Here is an 18,506-nt window from a genome sequence, read left to right on the forward strand (position 1 = left end):
CGCAGTTTCGGAGGAGTCATAGTGGATATTGATTTTCCAAATTGCAAACTTTTAAATGCAAACTTTTAAATGATAATTATTATAAAGTAAAGCCAGAGAACCATGGGTTCTTGCAATTTGCTAGAATCCTATCTGCGTAAGAACCTCTACTTAAATAATTTAAAAATCAGTAGGCCTAATTCTACGAAACATCTTCTTCTGCTTTTTTCGAAATTATCTATAGGCCTACCAATGTGTTTGTTAGAAGTTCAGACAGGCCAGCACCTTCAAGATAACAAGCAACTGATGAAATCACACAATAGACCCAATTTCAATTGAGTGCAGACAAAAGAAGGGAATTCCCCTTTGATTTTGAAATTAGCCGAACGGAAAATATTCTGATCAATTCAATGAGTCGTTTTGAGCGCTGAATTCGGGCGTGTTCTCTCAGATAGAGGGCGCGACTATGCTAGGACAAACCCTGGACCAGATGATGGTGGATGCGATATCGCTATTTTGACGTCGCCATTGGATTAACACATAATCATGAAATCTTCACAAACAATTCTAAATTTGTTATGTGGTGTCAAAGCAAAATTATCTTACTCTAAAACCGTTGGGGTTCTGCAAAGTACCCCACTGCAAGTATGTTAATTGTCCATTTATAATCGCTAACCGTGTATTGTGAATGGGGCTGTCAGCCCTGTATCTTCGCCAGCCTCGTACGTCCGTGTTGCGTGTCCTATGCCGCCTGCCCTGGACAAACCCTGGACAAACGTCAGTCCAGGCCTGCGTCAGTCCAGGCAGTCCAGACGCGGTGGCAGCCATCATAATTGTCCTAAAATATTTGACGCCGCCAAGCACGACTGTTCAATACTAACTCTTATATCTTACGCTAAAACAATGTTTTCTAATTCTAATTCTAAAATCCGTTGAAATAGGCCTGGAGAATGAACTCAATGAGTAGAATGAACTTAATGAGTGAAGAGAGCCGGAAAATAGGCTTGTCCGGAGTGGCTCTATCCAGCAGAGAACATGATCATGTGGTCCTGCGTCAGTGACACAACAGTTCAGTGCATACAATGCCATATTAATTATTTGTAAATTTAGGAGTTTCAATAATAACATTTAGCTGCAATTTACCAGTAAAATATAATATTTTAACAAGTCTGAAAGTAGAAATCGCAATTTACATGTCAAAGTCTGAGCGGCGGGGCTAAGTTAGTCAGTTCGCACCATGCGGAATGCCTTTTTTCAGAATACAAAGCCCAAATTTATTCTTGAATGTGCGATTCATGTTCCCAACGAATATTTTGACTCAAACCCACGCAGTAGCGTAGCCAGGGGAAGGGGGGGGGGGGGTGAAACCCCCAGAAAATATTCAGGGATAAAATGGGGACAGCAATGAGTAAAGTAGGCCTATCCTTAAAAGTACTAAAAATGGGACAAAAAATTGACAATTGGTACGAAAATATGGCTTTTCTCCCTAAATGCGGACGGAATTATTTTGCTTTGCCCCCTCACAACATGATCCTGTCTACTACCCATCAATATACTATAATATAGCCTATAATTTAATGTAGGTCTATTATGCATGCAGGTAAAATAGAGGAAAGTAACCATCCATTCCAACGTTTTTATTCGTTGCTTTTCGATGTGTGAGTGATGCATGGTAAATATCCTGCATTTGGCTAGCTATATGTGTAAGGTACCGATGTTACAGGGATAAGGCATTGCTAGCCATGCGCTTCAATGGAAAAGTTCAAGTTTTGAAATATTTTCTCAAAATATCAAGAGCTATCTTAAGAACTACTGAATCAATACTAGGCTTGTTTGTACTCATTTTAATGCATTTTTCATGCTGATTTCAAATATGGTCATGAAAACTTACAATTCTGAAATTGTTGAAAAATTCAAATAAAATTTGAAACTTGTCGTCTGCAGTCGACACCCGCGTGGAGAGAGTTAAAGTTGTGTTGGTTAAACTTAAATGACCATTGTCCATGTATGTTTTGTTCAGCCTAACGTTGGTTTCACTGCTACATCAAAATAGTGATATCAGCAGAAAATACCTACTTTATCAAAACCTTAATCAGCAGTAGATAGCTACTTTATCAAAACCATAATCAGCAGTAGATAGCTACTTCATCAAAACCATAATCAGCAGTGGATAGCGACTTCATCAAAACCTTAATCAGCAGCAGATAGTTACTTCATCAAAACCATTATCAACAGTAAATAGCTTCTTCGTCCATATCGATATTAGCAGTAGATAACTACTTCATCAAAACCTTAATCAGCAGTAGATAACTACCGGGTACTTCATCATAACCTTTATCAGCAGTAAATAGCTTCTTCGTCCATATTGATATTAGCAGTATATAACTACTTCATCAAATATCAGCAGTAGATAGCTACTTCATCAAAACCTTTATCGCAGTAGATAGCTACTTCATCAAAACCTTAATCAGCAGTAGATAGCTACTTTATCAATGACTTATCAGCAGTAGATAGCTACTTTATCAATGACATATCAGCAGCAGATAGCTACTTCATCAAAACCTTAATCAGCAGTAGATAGCTACTTTATCAATGCCATATCAGCAGTAGATAGCTACTTCATCAAAACCTTTATCAGCAGTAGATAACTACTTCAAAACCTTTATCAGCAGTAGATAGCTACTTCATCAAAACCATTATCAGCAGTAGATAGCAACTTCATCAAAACCTTAATCAGCAGTATATAGCTACTTCATCAAAACCTTTATAGATAGCTACTTCATCAAAACCTTTAGAGATAGCTACTTCATCAAACCTTTATCAGCAGTAGATAGCTACTTCATCAAAACCATTATCAGCAGTAGATAGCTACTTCATCAATACCTTAATCAACAGTCGATATCTATACCTTATCAATATACATACCAGTATCAGCAGTAGACGACTACTTCATCAGTACTGATATCAGCAGAAGATACCGGTAGTCACTACATCAATACTCTTATCAGCCATAGATAACTACTTCACCAGTACTGATCTCTGAGCTAGATACCCGGTATATCAGCAGTAGATAGCTTAGCTACTTCTTTAATACCCTTATCATCAGCAGTAGATAGCTACTTCATCAAAACCATAATCAGCAGTGGATAGCGACTTCATCAAAACCTTAATCAGCAGTAGATAGTTACTTCATCAAAACCATTATCAACAGTAAATAGCTTCTTCGTCCATATCGATATTAGCAGTAGATAACTACTTCATCAAAACCTTAATCAGCAGTAGATAACTACTTCATCAAAACCTTTATCAGCAGTAAATAGCTTCTTCGTCCATATCGATATTAGCAGTATATAACTACTTCATCAAAACCTATATCAGCAGTAGATAGCTATTTCATCAAAACCTTTATCCGCAGTAGATAGCTACTTCATCAAAACCTTAATCAGCAGTAGATAGCTACTTTATCAATGACTTATCAGCAGTAGATAGCTACTTCATCAAAACTTTAATCAGCAGTAGATAGCTACTTTATCAATGACTTATCAGCAGTAGATAGCTACTTCGTCAAAACCTTAATCAGCACTAGATAGCTACTTTATCAATGACTTATTAGTAGTAGATAGCTACTTTATCAATGACATATCAGCAGTAGATAGCTACTTCATCAAAACCTTAATCAGCAATAGATAGCTACTTTATCAATGCCATATCAGCAGTAGATAGCAACTTTATCAAAACCTTTATCAGCAGTAGATAACTACTTCAAAACCTTTATCAGCAGTAGATAGCTACTTCATCAAAACCATTATCAGCAGTAGATAGCAACTTCATCAAAACCTTAATCAGCAGTATATAGCTACTTCATCAAAACCTTTATAGATAGCTACTTCATCAAAACCTTTATAGATAGCTACTTCATCAAAACCTTTATCAGCAGTAGATAGCTACTTCATCAAAACCATTATCAGCAGTAGATAGCTACTTCATCAAAACCATTATCAGCAGTAGATAGCTACTTCATCAATACCTTAATCAACAGTCGATAGCTATACCGTATCAATATACATACCAGTATCAGCAGTAGACGACTACTTCATCAGTACTGATATCAGCAGAAGATACCGGTAGTCACTACATCAATACTCTTATCAGCCATAGATAACTACTTCATCAGTACTGATCTCTGAGCTATATATAGGGCCTATCAGCAGTAGATAGCTTAGCTACTTCTTTAATACCCTTATCATGAGCAGTAGATAACTACTTCTCTAATACTGGTGTCACGTACTTCATCAATACACTGTTAGAAATGCGCCGTAAATTTTACGGGAAAATACAGGTTGGCAGTTCTATTTTCTCGTTACAACGCCATGATGATTTAACGAGTATTTTACCGTAAAATTTTATCAATGCCATATCAGCAGTAGATAGCTACTTCATCAAAACCATAATCAGCAGTGGATAGCGACTTCATCAAAACCTTAATCAGCAGTAGATAGTTACTTCATCAAAACCATTATCAACAGTAAATAGCTTCTTCGTCCATATCGATATTAGCAGTAGATAACTACTTCATCAAAACCTTAATCAGCAGTAGATAACTACTTCATCAAAACCTTTATCAGCAGTAAATAGCTTCTTCGTCCATATCGATATTAGCAGTATATAACTACTTCATCAAAACCTATATCAGCAGTAGATAGCTACTTCATCAAAACCTTTATCCGCAGTAGATAGCTACTTCATCAAAACCTTAATCAGCAGTAGATAGCTACTTTATCAATGACTTATCAGCAGTAGATAGCTACTTCATCAAAACCTTAATCAGCAGTAGATAGCTACTTTATCAATGACTTATTAGCAGTAGATAGCTACTTTATCAATGACATATCAGCAATAGATAGCTACTTCATCAAAACCTTAATCAGCAATAGATAGCTACTTTATCAATGCCATATCAGCAGTAGATAGCTACTTTATCAAAACCTTTATCAGCAGTAGATAACTACTTCAAAACCTTTATCAGCAGTAGATAGCTACTTCATCAAAACTATTATCAGCAGTAGATAGCAACTTCATCAAAACCTTAATCAGCAGTATATAGCTACTTCATCAAAACCTTTATAGATAGCTACTTCATCAAAACCTTTATAGATAGCTACTTCATCAAAACCTTTATCAGCAGTAGATAGCTACTTCATCAAAACCATTATCAGCGGTAGATAGCTACTTCATCAATACCTTAATCAACAGTCGATATCTATACCTTATCAATATACATACCAGTATCAGCAGTAGACGACTACTTCATCAGTACTGATATCAGCAGAAGATACCGGTAGTCACTACATCAATACTCTTATCAGCCATAGATAACTACTTCATCAGTACTGATCTCTGAGCTATATATATCAGCAGTAGATAGCTTAGCTACTTCTTTAATACCCTTATCATGAGCAGTAGATAACTACTTCTCTAATACTGGTGTCACGTACTTCATAATATTATTTACGATATATATTGCCATAAAATATATAGACCCTCCCTCGGGTCCATGGAGAACGACTGGTAATGTAGATTACATAGCATTAAAAATCAACCCAATACATGGACCCTCCAAGTCTGTAAGCAATTTGACTTCCAGTTCCCACAAAATGCTGGGAGTTCACTTTTACGGATTTGGAGTCACACAATCTTTCTATATACCACGTCCATGTTTTCACTACATTAACGTTTGTGTAAGCGACTAAAACACCGATATTGCATTGAACGAATATTTGGAAGTGAAATCTCTAACACTTCGGAACAGTCTCGGCGTGGGGAGCGGTCACTGAATGTTAGCGTTCAATATAGGAGGTGTGATCAGTGTAGTGGCATCAATTTGAGCTAATTTGTGTAGAGAGAGGAATTGGTTTTGGGCTGTGTATTTAGAATCGGGGGGGTGAAGGACTATGGCATATTTTGGTAGGCTATTATGTAATTATGTATCGTTCCATTACCATTTTCCGAACCGAGACTGTGGGACAGTCTATAAAATATACGGTAGGCGGTATAACCTTAAAGTAGCAAACTCAATCAAACATTTTCGAAACAAATATAAAACACAGCTAATCTCATTTTATATTATAGTTCTTGGAGCCCCGTTTTTGTTCTTGTGTGATAGGCTTAATAATACTCTGTTTGTTGTTGTATTAATTTAGTAAGGGGATGGTCAATGCTGGCCTTATTGGCCTTTCGATCATCTCCTCCATAATTGTCTTGTTTTATTTTATTTTTTCGATGTTGAATTTCTTTGTATTTTGTTGTTTTTTATTATGGAAATAAAGATTCATTCATTCATTCATAGTACAAATTTTTACGGTAAAATACTTGGCAGTTTCTATATTGCCAACGTTTTCCGTTAAAATTACAGTATCCACCATAAATATACATACACGATAAATTATAATGAAGTAGACTATAAACACAATCTGTCAAGACAAATACGGCTATTTGAAAAATGTGGACGATGCAACACATTACAAAATAATCAAATTTAACGGTACTAACATGGCTAATAGTAATTCAGTTTACGGGAAATTACCGTAAAATTTTGCGGTTTGTGCCGTAAAAAACGGTGATTTTTAAGAGTGTACTGATACCAGCAGTAAGTCCCTACTTCATCAATGCATGTATCATCAGTAGGTACTTCATCAAACATTTTTTTTTAACTTCTTTAATTTCCTTTTACTTTTACTGATCTAACTTTTACTTCCACTTTCACGTTACAGTACCTGTACTTTATTTAATTTAATTTGACTTTACTAATTTGCCTTTTACTTTACTCAATTTCACTTGCTTGAATTTATTTTATTTTATTTTATTATTTTCATTTATTCATTTATTTATTTAATGATTTATTTATTTATTTATTTATTTATTTTGTTTTATGTATTTACTTATTTTGTTTTATTTAGTTAGTTATTCAGTTATTTATTTATTTATTTATTTATTTATTTATTTATTTACTATATTTTAATTTGTTTATTTCTGTTTCTATTTTCTTTTCTTTTTTTATCTTAACGTATTTTTTTTTTTTCCTTTTACCCGATCGATGTAATCAATCAAATGGCCTATTCTTGCAGATTTCCGTTTTCAGCTTTAGAGCACTGTGCCTCGACCATTGTCCAAAATAGGGAACAAGAATTAGTGATCTCTTTATAACTGCGCAATAGTAGTACTGCATAAGTGGAGTCAATTAGCCCCTCAAGTGATAATCACCTGTATAAAAATGCAAGTTACTCAAAATGTATTATGGGTAGTAAGGCAAAGGCGCGAAAATTCATTAGCAAGAAAATCAAGCTAGGAGACAGTCGTTGTTTCGAGACTATTTCTTCGATTCTTTTGCAAATTCCAGAATCAAATTGGTAAGTAAACATCTTTTATTATCATAATCAATCATCATCATAGTACTCTTATACTATAGCAATGATTCCAATAAAATCGGTGTCACAATGCCGAATAAACGATAGCAGTAAAACGACTAATGAATAAACGAAACGGAAATAAATAATCATCATCATCACCATTGTTCTTCGTCGTCATTTTTATCATCATCATCAACATCATCATCTAAACTCATCATCATCATCATCATCATCATCATCATCATCATCATCATCATCATCATCATCATCATCATCATCATCATCATCATCATCATCATCATCATCATCATCATCATCAACATCATCATTGAAAGTACTATAATTGTGACGTTCATGGTCGATCTACCCGATGTTCTAATGAGCCATTTAATTTTATATTCCAGAAAGAACATCGTGGTCACTTGCCAGTTCCAATAATTGAAACTCCCGGCTCCGAGAACAAGTCCTCAAATGTTCGAAATTTGTACAAATTGCGGTCACTTGCGTGATGTACAAGACAAGTTTGGGGATGCTTGAAGACACGGTGAAGCGGAAGACTGAACTCTTTGCTGATGAAAGTTAAGTAGATAGATTTAAATAGAAATGGAAAGAATCCCTTTGCTTTTTGAGCTGATAAAAAGTAGCAAAATGAAACAAAAATACAGCATTGTGCTCAGATTGTGTCGGCTGGATTGTTGTACTCATAATTTTAGAGCAGAATATGCAAAAGTTCATTCTTTTCATATCGTTTTTTTTTTACTCAAAAGAGTTCATTTTTGAGTGAATATTTCACTCTTTTATATTTTAGAAAGTTGGAAATGTGGTCTATTTTACCCGGGGATACCGATTCTTTATTCACAATCTTGTTTGTCACAATTACAGCTCATTTAGCTTTAATTCTGTGAATGTATTTCACGCAATTAGCATGGAATGCTTATTGGCTATTCAAAGAAATGGGCTGTTCCATTTAAAATCCACACTACCCCTGTGGAAGATTTTGGAAATATGTTCCACAGGGCGAGTATGAATTTCAAATGGAATGCACATTAGGCAGCTCCATTTGAAACTCACCCTCCCTCTGTGGAAGATTCAGGTTGAATCTTTCTCAGAGGGTGTATGAAAATCAAATGGAGCTGCCTAATGTACTACTAATTCGATTGAAATTCATACTCCCCCTGTGGAACATATTTCCAAAATCTTCCACAGGGGTAGTGTGGATTTTAAATGGAATAGCCCAATTACTGAAGCCTATGATTATTTATTGTGCAATCAATCCCAATTGTCTACTCTGTATTAGTCTTACAGTCTTAGCTGAGACTAATGTTTTGAACATGAACATTTTATAATGGTGAACAATGGTAAATACATGTGTATTTACTTTCCCATTCAGCTCTCTATTTTATTTACGTAGAAAACCACGCGGATTCCGAACTTGATGTTCATCACATCTAAATGATAATAATGAAATAAAATCATTTGACATTTATACGATCTTGTGAAAATAAGAAGGCTGAAAGTCATTTCGTGACACTGAAGTACTTTATCAATTCGGTGCATGTATCAGGCAAAACATCGCAAGGTTATTTGCCGATTCGAAAAAACTGTAGACCTAGATATATTTCTCATGCAGAAATGTTAGGCCTACTTGTCTCCTCTGTAATCTTAGTCGTTTTGAACATTTTAAACATCTTCTGGTGAACATATTTGGTGTATGCAAGGATATGAGCCCGGTGTATAATATTTGTAGCTGCAAAAACTAGGTGTTTTATTATTTAGGCATCAACTTGTGATACCGTGCGTACCTAGGCCTATATAAAATGCAACATTTCTGGCACGGTATGATGAAATCGACATAAAACATGTTTTGGTATAATAAAAAAAAGATAGATTAGGGGGCCTATAATTTTACTTGAATGTTAAAGAGATAGCCTGTCTGTCTTTGCATTTACTGCAATTAATTCTCTTGTACAAAAATACAAGATATAACACCCAGGCCCGTACGCAGGATTTCATTTGGGGGGGTGCTGATTTTGAAAAAGTGGACCTTTTTCCAAGGGGGGGGGGCAATTTTGTGAAAAGTGGACCAAATTTGGACCTTTTTTGTCCTTTTTGTTCTGAAATTTTGGGACCTTTTGAACACTTTTCCAGATTTGGGGGGGTGCTCCGCACCCCCTCGCACCCCCCCTGCGTACGGGCCTGATAACACCTACCCTGATCTGAGGTGGAAACCCTGAATACATGCATGTTGAGACATTCGTGTTCTTGGTTACACGATAAAACATAAGTGATGAGCAACGCGAATAGCATGAAAAGTACCTGTGTATGGGTGTGCTTTTTAGTTACTTGTACGCTTTTTCATGTGTTATCACAAAGCAGTGGTTTCGTGTCTCTCTAAACGTGAAAGAGTGACATTTTACTATTTTATGAATGGCCAGTGACCACAACAATGGGGTAAATTTCACTCTTTTGAGAGTGAATTGCACAGCACTGCACTCTTTGTTCACTCTTTGCAGAGTGTATTTTATTCTGGTGTAGGAATACTGAAATTGTAGGCCTACTCAATTTGCACGCTTGTTATTTCATTCTCCATTCGAGTGATCAATGTAGGCAATTTCTTTTTACTCGTTTACATTTAGGAAAAAATGATAGCACAATAATTTATATGAAAAAAATTGCACTCAATTTCCCGGAACTGGTAAAAATGTTACCTGGGAATTTGATAAGAGCTTTAAACTCGTGGAAAGAAATTGCAAAGAAAATGACAACAGTACTGCATGATTGTTACTTCTCCTAACCGTAACTAACTTAATCTTAAGCCAAAAAAGTATGTAACAGAGCTTGCGAAAATCTTAAAATGGAATGTTGTTAATCTTCATAAACTTTTCAGATTCAAAACCGGCGGGTCAAAATAAGTTTGAGATGCTCAAAACTTTCAAAACTTATTCTTATACAAATAATGAAATTTGTCACTAATTTAAAGTGCTGTTCAAATAATTCTTCCAACAAAATAATGCTTTAAAAACATATATTCCTACCATTTTTTAAAAACAAATCAGGAGACGAAACCGGGGGCAGGTTTGTGATCTGGGACATACACTTTTTGGCCTTTTCTATAATACAATTTAACTCAATATAATCTGGTCTTGCCTTAGTCCTAGTAACTGAGACCTGACGACATCATTTACATTGGGTATTATCTGCAAATTATAACGTCCAAATGATTATGATAGGATTCGAAATTCCTAGTTACTAGGACTAGATCTTGCCTAACATAACCCAACATATTCGTAACCTACCATAATCTTACTAACATAACCATATGTAACATTACAAACCGAACACAATCGTATCCGTTATAACACAACCTAACCTTGCATAACCTAACCTAACCTAACGTAACCCTATTTTGCATCAAACCGAACACAATCTTATCCGTTATAACACAACCTAGCATAACCTAACCTAACCTTACTAACATAACCCTATGTAACATTGCAAACCGAACACAATCTTATCCGTTATAACACTAACCTAACATAACCTTACTAACGTAACCCTATTTTACATCAAACCTAACATAATATTATATACGTTATAACACAACCTAACCCAGCAAACACAAAAATGTTTATTCAAAACGTTTTAATAACATTTAAATGTCGCCCGAGTTATATAAAGATCAGGAATCCATTTAAAAAACTTTATTGTAAACTATTTTGGGCAAACGTGTTTGCAAAAGATTTTGTTAACAGTTAAATAACATTCTGGTAGAATGTTTTGCATCACCTTCTCAAAAATGTTTTATTAATGTTATTAAAACGTTTTTATATCCTTTATATAACCCGACATTTTTTGTAAAACGTTGTGTGCTTGCCAAGAACCTAACCCAACCTAAAAGGGCCTATACCTAACCCAACACACTAGTTAAAATTTCCACGTATGAGTATAGTAGGTCCGAAATGGCTTGTCTGGTAAGAGCCCTCGGTTGTTAGAAAAAGCATGATAAAATATGAAAAAACCGGAACATCTATAGGCTATAGCATAACTAAAACAAAACCACACCTTGAGCGTTCTTGTACTTTTCATGCTTTTCGCGTTGCTCATCACGTTATGTTTTCTCGTGTAACCGATAACACGAACGACTCAACAAGCATGTATTCAGGGTTTCCACCTCGGATCAGGGTAGATGTTTATGTCTTGTATTTTTGTTAGAGGTAATTAATTGCAGCAATAGACAGGCACAGTGGCTCTAAATAAAAAATAAAAAGTATAAAAGTATAAAAAGATTAAAAGTATAATCTTTATTTTACATAAAACGCGTTCATCATCATCATCATCATCATCATCATCCCATGCCAGAAATATATTACTTTTTGTATGAGCCAAGACACGCACGATATCACAAATTGATGCCTAAATATAACATCTAGTTTTTGCAGGTACAAACAATACATACCCCGGGCTTATATCCCTGCATACACCAATCATAATTCACCAGAATATGTTTAAAATGTTTAAAACAACTAAGATTACAGAAATGACTGGTAGGCCTAACATTTCTGCATGAGAAATATACGGTCCATTTTATCAAATCGCCAAATAACCTTGCGATATTAATTGCCTGATACATGTACCGAATCGATAAAGAACTTCAGTCGCATGAAATTACCTTCAACCTATTTATTTCTCACAAGAATATAAATGTCAAATGGTTTGATTTTATTATAATTTATTTAGATGTGATGAACGTCAAGTTCGGAATCCACGTGGTCTTCTACGTAAAGAAATAGAGAGCTGAATGGGAAAGTATAGACCTATAGTAATAAACGTAAAATGGCGCATATGGAGGCCTTCGTATTTTCAAAATTATGATTTTCACACGATTGCAATAGGCTTTATACAATATTTTAAATACAAGTTTGGGATATCGAGGTATAAAAACAGCTAACCTTTCCAATGCCGAATCATTATACAGCTGTTTTTAAATATTATCTTTCTTTGTTTCGGCTCAAAAAGCAAAGATTTGTCGAAATTGATCAGAAACCTTATATTTTTTTAAGCTCATTGAGTGCGGGGGTGAGTGAGTGCCTTTTATGTAGTGCAGGTTTATTCTTTAGCCATTTTGGAATACTTAATTGTCCCTCGAAATCAGGAAATGTTTATATTTGCCATTGGAAATTCAAGTAGATTGGTATCCTGATAGGCACTTTTTCAAAATCAACAAACACAATATGCCCACCGTCCAAAATTATTTGACTCCCTCTCCTGCGTGCCACTGTCTCACCGATCGCTATTGTTTATTTTTTTTACGAAGCGATTCCAAAACTGTTTTTGACTAACCAATAAAAATACATCTTTCTATATTTTAATTTACATTTCCCGGTGATGAAGTTTGCTGTGCGGAGACCAGCGAGTTTGTAGGCCCAAGAGGACTGTACCCGGGAATACACAGGGAATAGTGCAAGACATGTCTGCATTTTTACCAAACGCTATTGCCGAAATCAAGTACAAAAGTTCATACGAAGCTAAGTAGAGTTGGGAAGGCCATGTGGCAAGAAATAGTAGGCCCATACAAAATCACTGAATGGCAATCAAGAACTGGAAGGTGCAGAAGAGGAAGGGAATGCACGATATAGGCACAGATGGAACATTACTGAAGACTTACATAACAGAAGGTGAAACAACCTGGGCAAGGTGAAGTGAAGACTAAAGCTGCACCAATGCATATTACATTTATATTAGGTAAGTTATGATATATTTTGTGCAAAAAGTATTGTCTAAGTTGAAATATAATGTGTCGGCACGTCCTTAAAACTTATTTTGCATACTTGCTTTTGCAAGTCTTTGATCATGCTGATGTTGTCCCACCTACATGTAGTGATCAATCCACACTCACCGTGTGGATTTTGGCTCTGTATTTCTTCAAAATAATAAATATATGGAACTTTCATGGAAGTAAAGGATTGCATTCAAAACAAAATAATAGTGATGTAATAATAGTTATCTGAGAAATCCCCATTAAACTGGCCTAAATAAGACCCTTAATCCCGGGCAAGTGCAGCATCTGGGGACATTATTCCCCATTTGAAAGTAGGTTCAATGGACGAGGTACAAAACACACCAATGATCAAAGGATGATACAAGAGGATACCTAGAATATACACTAAGCCAAAAAAGAAACGTTCACAAGGTCATTATATCTTAAAATCGTGTCCATCAAAATTAACCAAAATTACACACAGGATTGCCTCAATAAGCTGCTCTCATGTCAGTAACCAAGCCGTTGTCTTACTGACACAACAGCAAAATGCACTGATCATGATGCAGTCATGTCTACAGTAGAATTCATCTCGACCTTTGCAGGACTTAAACCCAATTAAAAGCTATTAAACCAAGATAACACTCATTGAAGCAGCTCAACTGATCAAATCAGATCTTCTCTGTTTTCAATGTGCGACATCGCAATAAAGCTGGTATTATAGCTTCAGTTGGGTAACCGATTATAAAGGAAACGAAAGGAAACAATGGTATGTGTAGCTTTGTTCACGAAATGAGACAAAGACCTGCTTTTTGTTAACCAGCATTCTTCAAAATGAGCAACATAATGATTGTTGACTTAACACGGTTTGGAAATAATTTCTTCATATTTTTGGTGTTATCTGTCGTTTACATATCCTTCCTAAAACACAAAAGTGCGACCCTCTCCAAACATCTAAATTAGCTAAAAATTTACAAAATGTTACAAAACTATATTTTCTAGAACCTATTTAGAATAGTTTAAATGTAGCTTGTACCGTTTTTTTGTGGCATCCTTCAGAACGGAGCGGTCTGTTACCAATATAGCTCAATATTTTCGGTCAAATCTCCATTCAATTAACACGGGGAGTTGGCTAGCTATGAGCTAGCTATGCTTTGCCCTCACTCATATTTTACAAAAGTGCGACCATTTCTGAACATCTAACCTAGCTGTAATTTTAGGTCATGTTAGAAAACACATTTGCTAGAAGTTTGAGAGAATAAATTAAATATTGGCTGGTTATTTTTTACACAGTGATGTTAACTAGGCAAGTGTCCATTCTTCCAACGTACATCATTTTGTAGAGGTCACGCGTCAATGGTGAGAGCACTGTGTATTGTGTATAGGAAAACGGACAGTAACTGCAGTATGTATGGAACAGCTTCCTGGACCCCTGACAGTCCAAATGCACCCAGCACAAGAAATGTGAACAAGGTCCTTGCACAGACCAATGATTCTCAAAGAGTAAGTGGAACAAGGCCTGTTTCTTAAAGAAAGTGCGTGAAAAGCAGAAAGCAGCACCGTTTTGTATATTTTGTATATTCTCACAGATTTCTTGTGCTGGGTGTCAATTATTGGGCTATGAATGTGGTCCTGGTACAGGAAGCTGTTCCATATCAGTGTATTTTGCTGTTGTGTCAGTTGTCAGTGTTAGAGTAGAGTATTGAGGCAATCCTGTGTGTAATTTTGGTTAATTTTGATGGACAGGGTTTTAAGATATGACCTTGTGAACAATATTATTTCTTTTTTGGCTTAGAACAGAAAAACTTGAGCCAGGTATACCAACTTAGTAGAAGTAAACAAAAATACAACCAACGTTTCGAGCAGTTAAAAGGGCATTTCGTGATCCACAGCCTCATCCCCCCCACTTTTCTCAAAGAAAAGTTGAGATTTTTATACCACTGGAAACCTCTGGCTACATAATGTTTATTTACCAACAAATTCTTGCAGATTAATTCGTTTAGCAAAAATATCGTCAAATTTCAATTTCGTTCTGGTATAACGAAATTACAACAGTGACCTATGGAGCAATGTAATACACATAATCATGCATAACTTGCAAACGCAAAATTGCAATCAACTGAAATTTTGGGAATAAGGTTTTTTCGTGGATATCTAATGAAAAATGTCATAAAAACAGGATGCTAGGATCACGAAATCCTCCTTTAAACTGCCCTTCCTCAGGAACAAACAACTAGCTCTCTTTCTGTAGAGACAATGGAGGTGTACACTGACACTGCACTATAGTAAAAATCCAAAACATGACCATGGTTTACATACTGCATTAGTTTTTTTTAAAACTATATAATTATTGTCTTTGTCTTGTTCCCTACATCAAGTTGGTGTATCTGGCTCGAATCTTTCTGTTTCCCCATTTGGAAGTTACCCGGTAGTTTTCCAGTTCAGTTAATGCACAAAAATAAACATGTTGCAGAAGTGAATTTGATATTTACTAGTATTCTATAAGCTCTTTCATACTTCCCTATTGTTTGTTTCTTCATGGACAAATATAAGTTCCAATGCAATTTCCATTTTGTTACAATAACGATGTTGTTCTTACTTTCATTTGGTATTCTGTGTAAGAATGTACAACATGAACTCCAAATACGGACCGTAAATTCAGGTGACAATCGTCACATCTCCATACCAACAAAATCTGTCCGCGATTTGTGCGCTCGTAGACATTCTCTACTCACTTTGATAAAGTACTTTTGTACGAAACATCATTTTTTTTTTTTTTTTTTACGACATGGCATAACTGGGCATTAACAGCAGAGACAAATAAATCATTTAGAAGCTGCTGACGAGGATGCACCCAGAAAGCGATTAACCTCCCTGCTAAAGCTGGCCCTCGATCTAATGGCTGGAATTTGGGCAGGTAGAGAATTCCATAATTGGGCTGTAGATGGTAGAAATGATCTTTTATGGCTGACAAGGTTTGATCTTGGGACTTCCACTGCTAGGTCATGGGATCTCACAGACCGTCGCAACCTGGGGTCATGGACATGGATGTCTGGCATCAGCTGGCATAACAACTCAGGGGCCTCCTTGTAAAACATACGATGGAAGAGGGTGGCTGCTCCAACTGCCCTGCGGTGGCTCAATGGTTGAATACGATGATCTTCATACTCATTTGTTGGCAGACCAATGACACGCTTAGCTCTATTTTGGATGGAGTCAAGCTGAGCTAGTGAGGTGGGAGTTGCACCAGTCCAAGCACTGCTGGCATATTCCATTTTTGATCGTATCATGGCCTTGTAGATGATGGCTCTCTGTGCAGGTAGAATATAGGGTGAAGCTCTTCTGAGGAGTCCCAGTCGCTGACCGGCTGTCTTAGACATTTTGGTGACTACTTGGTTCCAGGACAAGTTGTTATTCAATGTAAGACCTAGAAGGTCCACGCTTTCAGCTTCTTCAAGAGTTACGCCAAAAAAGTGAAGTGGTGGATGGTTGCCATCAGCATCTCTTCGGTTGGAGATGGTAGTGGTTTTACATTTGGCAGCACCAAACAGGACATTCCATGTCTTAGCCCATGTCTCGATCTTGGCCAAATCCCGGTTGAGAGATGCTGCAGCAGGTCTATCTTCTCTAGATTTGATGAAGGACATAATGGTAGCATCATCTGCGTACAAGATGGACTGATTGTTCAGATCTTGTGAGATGTCGTCAATGAAGATGATAAACAGGAGGGGGCCTAGTATGGAGCCCTGGGGTACCCCAGCATTGATTTTTTTTCGGTCCAGACTCCCTCCCATTCAGGACGACCTTCAGTGATCTATCTTTGAGATAGTCCGTCAGCCAAGCATGAAGAGTACCTGAAAACCCTAGTGCAGAAAGTTTCTCATTTATTTTTTATGTCAATAAACATAGTTGAACACCACCAAATTGTTGAACCTACTTTCAACAAAATCTGAGTTGTGCTTTCAATGTTTTTGAGGTTAATTCTAAAATCATCATCATCTATATTGTGTAAGTTCATCTGATTGCATCTTTTTATTAACTTAGACAGAAAGTTTTAGTTGTTTTATTGAAATTGCATTGCTATTAAAACCTCATGAAAGAAACTTTTTACATCTTTGTACATGTTGGATGATTTCACATTTTCATACTTTAGGCCATAATAATTGTGGAGCTTTTTGCATGTTGGATGATTTCACATTTTCATACTTAATACTTTTCATACTTTCATAGGACATAATAATAAGCCAAATCGGCATTAGAAGTTCGCAATGCATTGTAGGACAGTTTTTGGACACTTTGTCCTTTGACCTTTCAGAAAATTCAGAAATATTGGGTTTTTGTACGTACAAAATATAATCTAAAATGTTTTACAATAATTAAAATAAATATAAAAAATATTAGTATTTTATAAATCAAGTATTTTTAATGATCAACATTACGACAATAATAAGAAAATTAATAATAATTACGGGGCCAGAGCCAAAAATGGTCATCACTCAACCTAAAATTTAGAAATTGTTACAGGAGTGAATTTCTCCTCTGGTTTTTTAGACCACTTACCAAAGATTATGAATCGGCAAAAAAAAAGTAAAATTTGCCCGTCAATTTTGGAATACAAGCAATAAAATACACACGTAGCGCCCTCTTGGTGTGGCGGGACGGAATTGTTAAATTTGATGTTACTGCATATTTAAAAAAGATAGGATTTTTTTTGTTTATGGTATTATAAAGGTCTTCTGTATAGACAATTTCAGCACTAAAAAAAATGTCAGTGGACTTTGCAAAAATAAAGAAATAAATTAAAATATGTGTAAAATTCCGTCCCGCCACATTTGAGGTGATTTTTTACGTTCGGAAGGGACGAAAAAAATTTTAGTCAAAACTTTCCAAAATATCAACTATTATTGTAATAAACATTCCTGAGTACATAAAAATTGAATTCATCAACTTTGCTAGGCTCAAAACCATTTTAACTTCTTCTATTTCAGGTCTTTTGTGGTAGGATGCCAGCAATAATGCTATTTTCAGGGTCTTTGGTGTAAAACACGGCGCCGCCACATTTTGAGATGATTTTTTAAGTTTAGGAATCTATGAAAAATTTCTTTCTCAGTCAATATTTTGCAATAATTTTTCATTGTAAGTGAAAGAAAAAACAATTTTGTCAGTTTTAAAGTGAATCAATTGCTTTTTTTCTTGATTTTGACATGGTGGACAAAATTCCGTCCCGCCACATTCCGTCCCGCCACATTGACATGATTTTTTAAAATTAATGAACGTACTATAAAGAAGCCAGTGAATTTTATAATTCCTCCCATAACAAAAGAAGGATAGTTGAAGTTAATACCAATGTTAGAAACAAATGT

General features: G+C 35.7%; 1 protein-coding gene across 1 annotated transcript in view; it reads left to right on the forward strand.

Moving 5' to 3' along the window:
* Positions 1-12,196: 12,196 nt before the first annotated feature.
* Positions 12,197-18,506, forward strand: part of LOC140171857 (queuosine 5'-phosphate N-glycosylase/hydrolase-like) — a 65,094-nt gene continuing 58,784 nt past the window's right edge. Inside the window, exon 1 of the mRNA XM_072195188.1 lies at positions 12,197-13,127. The gene's annotated coding sequence lies outside the window, so the exon portion shown is untranslated. The remainder of the gene's footprint in view (positions 13,128-18,506) is intronic.

Source organism: Amphiura filiformis, chromosome 15, assembly GCF_039555335.1.
Source record: "Amphiura filiformis chromosome 15, Afil_fr2py, whole genome shotgun sequence".
Taxonomy (NCBI): Eukaryota; Metazoa; Echinodermata; class Ophiuroidea; order Amphilepidida; family Amphiuridae; genus Amphiura; species Amphiura filiformis.